General features: G+C 37.1%; 1 protein-coding gene and 2 long non-coding RNA genes across 7 annotated transcripts in view; 2 read left to right on the forward strand and 1 right to left on the reverse strand.

Moving 5' to 3' along the window:
• LOC132090940 (receptor-type tyrosine-protein phosphatase F-like) overlaps positions 1–7,742 on the reverse strand; it is a 219,516-nt gene extending 211,774 nt beyond the window's left edge. For 3 of the 5 annotated variants that reach the window (XM_059497709.1, XM_059497708.1, XM_059497707.1), the window contains exon 1: positions 7,386–7,742. The gene's annotated coding sequence lies outside the window, so the exon portion shown is untranslated. The remainder of the gene's footprint in view (positions 1–7,385) is intronic. The other 2 variants (XM_059497711.1, XM_059497710.1) reach the window with 1 other exon arrangement.
• LOC132160631 (uncharacterized) lies at positions 2,624–3,575 on the forward strand. The gene is made up of 3 exons (XR_009438059.1): positions 2,624–3,001; positions 3,121–3,198; positions 3,329–3,575. It is a non-coding gene; the product is annotated as an uncharacterized LOC132160631 (long non-coding RNA).
• Positions 4,605–5,596, forward strand: LOC132160632 (uncharacterized). Its single transcript, XR_009438060.1, has 2 exons — positions 4,605–5,093; positions 5,215–5,596. It is a non-coding gene; the product is annotated as an uncharacterized LOC132160632 (long non-coding RNA).
• Positions 7,743–8,199: the final 457 nt, after the last annotated feature.

Here is an 8,199-nt window from a genome sequence, read left to right on the forward strand (position 1 = left end):
AATGACAACATTTTTATTTTGAGGTGGAGTATCCCTTTAAAAGTCAATCAAAATGAATCAGTGGTCTTTAACTATATCTAAAAATATATTGTGTGCTTGCTATTTTGGGTGGAATTTGCTAAATAATTACAGAGCTTTAATGAAACACTTAAATTTAACTAAACAAGCCTATTTGTCCACATAGACCTACTAAAGTCACATTTACAACCACTGCAGGCAAGATGGTTAAAGCAAAACACATTTCAAGTCTTGTTAAATGTTTGCCAGCAAAAATGATACAAAACAAAACTCATAAAATGTTTTATCCTATATTCCAGTGTAAAAGCTTACTCATAGCTCACTAATGGTGCTGTAATACTGTCAATGCAGCAATACATGTGTCAGAGTTTAAAACCCAGAACTTTAACAAAGACAAAACAGTTCTGGTTAACATGATGGAATGTGTTCAAGACCTTCAGAGAAAATCTGAGATGACTGGTCAAATGAGGCTGGTGTATTGCCTCTGAATGCAAATGATTTAAGTACTTTGGAGTTTGGATTAGATTTGCATGTAAATTGGACACCATCCTCATGTAAATTAGATTTTATGACAATCAAGCCTGTAATAATTCTCAATAGCTACATCTACATGAACCCAAATAATCTGTTTAAAATAGGATTGATGGTTCAATTGGACTGAAAAGCCTTCATGTAAACATCTTATTGAGCTTGATCGAAATTAAATTTCCTCATTAAGAGGAAACAAATTAAGTATATAAATGCTTGAACCTGACTATTTTCTCAATCGGTTCTAAAAATGTTTTGCACACATGCGCAGTGCCTTGATGGGAATGTTACTTATAATTCACACCACACAAACGTGTATCAAGTGTTTCAAACCCATCAGATGATACTGAATTTTAATAAATATCTGCTAAAAAGCTCTTCTTATGTAAATGTTGGGATTCCTTTTAGATATGTCATCAAGGCTAAAACTACAACTAGCTACATCTGGTGGTTTTATTGTGGTGCTTTCTTCAGTTTTGAATTCAAAATGTTTGTTTGGAATACATGTAATGCACATTTAAACTATAAATTGTATTGCAACATTTAGGGTTCATATGAACAAAAATTTCAAAATCAATTTCAGTTGAAAATTAGGGCATGTAAACATAAATAATGGCTCAATTACAGTAACGTTACTGCTTCACTAATACACTTGTGTGTGCGTTGTGAAACAGACCTAAGATGAATGGCCCCCATATATTATAGACAAATTGACTTGTTACCGATTGCTGTCCTCTGCTTGTTTTGTAGCAGCTTGTGACTATTGTCCCCGTCTTTAAATCCTGCTGATTGAGTCTGGCCCTTGATCTATGTTGGGATGAAACAAAAGAACTGCCTTCTAGACTCTGGTCAAACAACAAACAAAAGCAGGAGTAAATGAAAACCCTGGCCGCTCTATTATAGTGCACTGGCAGGAATGAAATGTGAGCGCCACAACTGGTCAGCAGATTGGTTAATCCACACGCTATACAATGCACTAAGGTCTTCTAGCCCTTTCCCCATGAACCATTATTCTGTATGATGCCGTTTTCATGCATATAACATGTAAACCACAAAACAATTCTCAGGAAAAACAGAATGTGCGATGTGTAAGACAGCGGCCGCATCCCTCACATTTTTAATCTGCACAAACACTGACCTCATGATATGTCATCCAAGTCATATTTCAGTCACCTTCGTTACTAGAGAGATAGATGTTCAATGCGTAGCTGCACTTGCCATTACTGTGAGGTGGTTTACTTGCTGCATCACCCTGTCAGGGCATGGAAAAACTGTGGTACATCATAAAATAAAAGTGGGGGGGGGGGGGGGGGAACTACCTCCCTTCACATATGTTTACACTCCCACTCATTACTGAAATTACACATCATTTATCAGCATGGAGAGCCTGAATGAGCATGGGCAGAGCTGCTAAAAGAGAGAGCAAGAGAGAGATGCTGTTTGGATAGAGCAGAAGAGCAGCTCTCCAACATCTAATTAGCTAAAGCTGTGTTTTCTCTGCATTTGCTGCAGCCTCCACATCTCCACCCAGAGTCAGAAATCATCAGCTTAGGCCATAGGTTCAAAAAATGGATACAGAGCTCCAGACCTGGTGCGCATCAGCGATAAACACTGATACTGAAAGAGAATCCTACATTTAAGAGAAAAATGTACATATTTTAGAAATTCATTTAGGAGACATTGAATAGAGGGCCTATTTATCCCCCCCCCCACCTCCCCCATAAAGGAAGAAAATCTATGTTGGGTTGGGAGAACAAGTCTACTTTTTGTGGAGCAAACTGTTAACACCATCATAAAAAAGGTTTTGCAAGGTAGCTCATAAAAGTGATTCATGTGGTGACATTTAAATGCACTGGTTTAATATGACTCCATTACTATGGCATCAGGATACATCAACAAAAGCAAGTTTTAGGAGCCAAATCCCGAAAAAAATAGCATGTAACAACTGCACAATTTCTTTCTTTCACATTGGAACCATGATTACAGAAATACATTTAATTTAGCAACTAATGACAGATTTGAAATGGATGGGACAACCTCGTCTCTTTTAAGTGGCATTAGTATGCGTACAATACTACACTGTAAACCCTAATGTTGTAATTAATAAAGAAATCAAGTTAACATAACTTCACATTACTTATAACACCCAGTTTTGCCATCAAAACTTAAACAGGTGTGTTTAAATTACTCATTGGCAGTAAAAATCTTTTGAATTAAGATTTTAAGTGTTATAAACTCAGAATTTCCATTTATTTAAATTATTCGCTACGTCTCTGTTTAAAAATGATTGATCGCGCTTGAAATTCTGCCTTGACAACAGCGCCGATTGGCCAATATAACACAAGGCGGGAATTTTTTGTCGAATTTGCTGAAGACACAGCACTGACTGCAGGTCACAGTCATTTGCAGGACCACCTGAAAGAAGAAATAAATAATAAAGTTTAAAGTTAAATAGGTAAGTAAAGATTTAAACGCAACGCATAAATATACACACATAGTTTTTTTATTTCATTATACGTTTTATTGTCATGTTATTTGCATGGTGAAAATACTTTACCGTTTTACTCTGGCCAGCTGGCAGCTGCACAAGCAGCCAGACAGGCGTTAAAGCAGGCGGGAAGAGAGTCGTCGTGAAAGACCCAGAGTACGCTGGTAGGTAGAATAACGGTAAAATATATATTTAAATCTTGCTTAGTTGCCTTTGAGTATTTTCGAGTTATAAACACGTTTGTGTTACTAACTTTCTGTAAGAACATCTGAATTTCCCGTTTTCCTCCCGCAGGGACAGTAACATTGGCAGGCAGGTGGTTATGAAGCAGACGAGGAGGGGGAAGAGTCGAGGCCACAGGAGTAACGTTACGCTGGTAAATTTTGCTTTATTGTCTGTTAAATATTTTATTTTTTTATACAAATGGACAAGGTATAAATGCGTTTAAGTTAAAATCCCCTAACTTCCAAACATAGCCAATGTTTTACAGACTAGCGCTGTTGTTTACAATAGGCCTAAGCGTGATATTGCGGCTCGAACTTCGAGACTTTCTTTAAGACGTGTTTGGTAAGTGTTCCAAGGAGAAAATGTCCAAAAGACACCCTCTCACCCTCTATACACACTCACACATTCACAATCTCGGTCATTCACACACACTGTATCAATCTAGAGGGTTAATTCACTCAAAAATGAAAATTCTGTAATTCATTGACTCACCCTCATGTCATTCCATCTTCAAGACACAATAGATTTTTTTAAATGATATTCTGTAACTTTCTGTCCCTCCATTGACATCAAACACAACTACACTTTCAAGGACGATAGGAAAGACTTTGTTACAGTACTCTGTACTACTGTACTCCAGTGGTTTAACCTCAATTTTATGAAGCAAAACGAGTTCTATGTTTGTGCAAAAAAAACATAATTTACCAGTGTAATTTTGAAAATGTTTATCTGCAACGCCCGTTCAAGAGAGTATCTCATATAGCACCACAGCGTTTGAGTTTTGTATTCATGCGAGAGCAGACGTAATTGTGTGAATGTGCATTGGAGATTATATTTTGTAAAGTTGTACTTTTTTTTTTTTTTTTTTTTGCACAAACAGATTATTTGTGTAGCTTCATGAAATTGAGGTTAAACCACTGGAGTCACATGTATTACTTTAATGATGTCTTTCATACCTTTTTGGACCTTGAAAGTGGTAATTGCATTGGATCTCCAGTATGGAGGGACTGAAACTTTATGGGTTTCATTAAAAATATTTTAATTTATGTTCCGAAGATGAACGTAGGTCTTTCAGATGTGCAACGACACAAGGGTCAGTAATTAATGACAGAATTTAAAATTTTGGGTGAACCAACCCTTTTAGATTGATATTGATGCAGTGTTTGTGAGAGATCGTGTGAATGTGTAATAAAAAATGAAAATTTTGTCAGTAATTACTCACCCTCATGTTGTTCCAAACCTGTAATACTTTTGTTCATCTTCGGAACATAAATTAAGATATTTTTGATGAAATCTGAGAGCTGTCTCACTCCTGCATAGGTTTCTATTGTAATTGTAACTTGCCAGCCCAGAAAGTTGAAAACATTATTAAAATAGTCAAAGTGACTACAGTGCCTCAACCTGAAGTTTATCAAGCGATGAGAATACTTTTTGTGCGCAAAAAAACAAACAAAATAACGTCTTTAATCAACTATTAATTTTCCTCTTTGTTTCTCTGAGTGAGTTCAAGTAGTGTAACAGTTCAGCACTTCTGGGTTGTACGTCAGAACGAAGGCTCACTATTGGCCAGCATCTCACACATGACCAGCATGAGCCTCCGTTCTGATGTACAACCCAGAGGCACTGCGCTGTTACATAACGTAACGCTACGCTTGATAAACTTCAGGTTGAGCCACTGTGGTCACTTGGACTATTTTAACATGTCTTTATAAACTTTCTGGGCTGGCAAGTTTAAATTACAGAGAAGCCTATGGAGGAGTGAGACAACTCGGATCATCAAAAATAGTTTAATTTGTGTTCCGATGATGTATTACTGGGTTGGAACAACATGAGGGTAATTACTGACAGAATTTTCATTTTTTGAAGAACTAACCCTTTAAGTTGCACCTTTTTGAAATGTAAATGAGCTTGCATGTATGTGAATTAATTTTAATTTGTTAATGTTTTTTCACTAGATGTCCGATGATCACCGCTCAATTCTTTATGTGCCAGTGGGGATTGTGATAGTTGAAGATGGGACAAGATGGGTCTCCCTCTTCGATTGGAATCGTAATCGAGGGAAAATTAGTGATGGACAATCTACGTGACCTTCCTGAAGCAATGTGCCTTCTGTTCGGACTAATATATGCATTGCACCTGAGTTACCCAAAGTCGCTGGGATACACGTTTGACTACATTCAGCGGATTATACTTTCCTTGGGGCAGAAAGACCTGCAGCCAAAAACACAATCGTTGGCAAACCAGCTGTTTGGCTAAAATGGAGAAATTGCTTGGCGCACTTTTAATAGCAACACATTTACATTAAACATGGTCTTTTGAAAATGAGACTTAAAAATATGAGCTTAATGTTTTGTTTTTTTTAATATGAGTGTAATGTTTTGTAAAAATGTAAGCTTACTGTTAAACACGAGCTTAATGTGTTAATGTGACTTAAAAATGCAGCTTGCTGTTAAATATGAGCTACTGTTTTCTAAAAATGTGAGCTTAAGTGTTAAGTGCTGTTCAAGTGTCTTAATGTGACTTAAAATATGAGCTTGATATTAGTAATGTTTCTTAAAGTAATGCAAATGTATTAACCAAATAAAGCTGTTAATGGAAAAACAATATTTGTATTAAATCATTAAAACAAGTAAACCATATAAAACTCGAAAAATTTAAGTTAAGTCTATTTGCCTTTTTAAGTTATCTGTACTTGAACATTTAAGTTAATTCAATGAAGAGACCAACATTAGGTCAACTCAATTGAATTGAGTTGTCAATTTTGCCATTACTCAATTTTATTTACGCAACCACTTTCCTCAAATCATTTGAGTAGTCTCAACTTATTAGGGTTTACAGTGTATGGTGTTAGAGCAGCACCATGAACACTGGAAAAAAAAACATCTGTTGATCTGTAGGAGAAAAAAAGGTTTGGACAGGATCATTTCTCCCATTAAGTCATGAATCTATCTCTCTCTCTCTCTCTCTCTCTCTCTCTCTCTCTCTATCTCTCTCAGGCATTTACAAGAATAATTCTACATCTTTCTATATATAGCCTTTACCTATTCATTATATATATATGAATAAATATACATGTTTGCCAATAAGATGCATGAAATCAAAATCATCTTGCTGCTGTGTATTTAGAATAAGGAGAGACATTACACTTCTCTGAACTACACGTCTAAAAATCTCTAAATAAAAGAAAATAAATGCAATCACTGCAAACCTAACCCTACAACCTGATCATTTCTTTTCAGTCTAAACCGTTGTTTAGCCATCGATTCGTCTTATTTTGCTGTGGTGGAGTCTCCAGTGTCTCCTTAAATACGGTTTTATAGCAGGCAATATCTCGCAGCAGATTGGGGTTGTGTAAATGCATTTCCTCCCAATTAGAAGTCCACTGAAGCTAGTATTAACATAACTATCATACTCCGAAAACTGTCTTTCTTTAACACGAAAATGTCATTTGCGAACATAAGAGAAGATGCGTTTTGACGGAGAGATGGAGCGCGCGGACCTGCCCATGACTCAGTGCTGCAGCCATTCGGATTTCCTCCAGTTTCTCTCATCCAGACTCCCTAACTGACAGCTCATCACATAACCAACAAGCTATGGCAACACTTCACATTACCATGTCCGTTTTACATATTTTTGCACTTTCGTAAAATTACCTATAACAGCTATACGAAGCTATTTAAGTATGTGTGCAATAACCGCACGTCGGCTACTTCATTTGTACTGCGTTCTTACCACAGCATTAAGAAGATTCGCGTTTTATAATAGGTCACATCATTCTCAACGAACCCGAACTGATTTAAACATTTTTAATAACAAATACATCGAAATCTTGAGTTAAAGATCTGACAAGTGCCACCAAGTGCTGATATGCGCCCATGAGGCGAGCACATTTATTTAGAAAGTAAGCAACTGACAAGCTAAAAAACTATATATTAATATGTGTTAATCAAATATATTAATCGAATGACATCTCTAGATATAACAGTGACTCGTAGAATTAAAATATTTGCCAAATTAGCTTCCATTGTCAAGTGACAGGTCGAAGGACAACAGAGCTTCCCTAATAAAATAAAATAACATCACAACACATCTGAACGGTAACAGAAATGTTAAAAACTCAACTTACTCTTTAGCGCCTCATCGGTTAGTGTCGTCTCTATATTTTTTCTCTCGTCGTTGGCATCAGCTGAGACTATTTTCACCTCAGAAGTGAAACAGGATAAAATCCTCCTCAGTTTAGCAGCCCCTGACTCAAATCCCGATATTTCTTCTCCACAGACACCTTGCGCGTGCACAGAGAATAACATTCAAGTATAATATATCCTTTAAGAACGTGTTCTGTCTGTAAAAGGTCCGTTTTCATGGAATAATAAGAGTATTTTCGGAACCTGCTTTCATAGTGGAGCTCTCTCCTCCTCTCGCGCTGTGCGGACAGGTTTCGCGCTTCCCTCACGAGCTCTGGATGGATGATGTGAGCTCAGTCTGTCTCGCGCTCACAAACGCACGCACACACGCACGCACTGATGCGCTTCATTCCACACCGTCCTGTACACGTGTGTGGGTGTATTTCATGTCATCCTACACAGTATTCTAGGGCATCCCGAGAAACTGTGTCATCATTGCCTCCTAGAAAAGAGAGCCATGTGGAGACAAACTGCTTCGTGTGGTTTATTTGCTGGTATGTCCTTGTTTTAAGAGTATTCAGTTTGTGGTCACTGTAGTGTTGATTTGTGAATGTAAAGACTGATGCTTTGGCTTCTATTTTAGTTGGCAGAGAATGCAGATGAAGACAGGCTAAAATGAACACTAAAATGTACATATTTTAATTTATGTGTTTGCTCCGACAGCAACAATAGCTCCGATCCAAGCCAAAGCAGAATCAACCTCTTATGAACGAATCAGTGATTTGAACGAATCGGTTGAATTAATAAGTCAATGAC

Source organism: Carassius carassius, chromosome 17 (assembly GCF_963082965.1).
Source record: "Carassius carassius chromosome 17, fCarCar2.1, whole genome shotgun sequence".
NCBI lineage: Eukaryota > Metazoa > Chordata > Actinopteri > Cypriniformes > Cyprinidae > Carassius > Carassius carassius.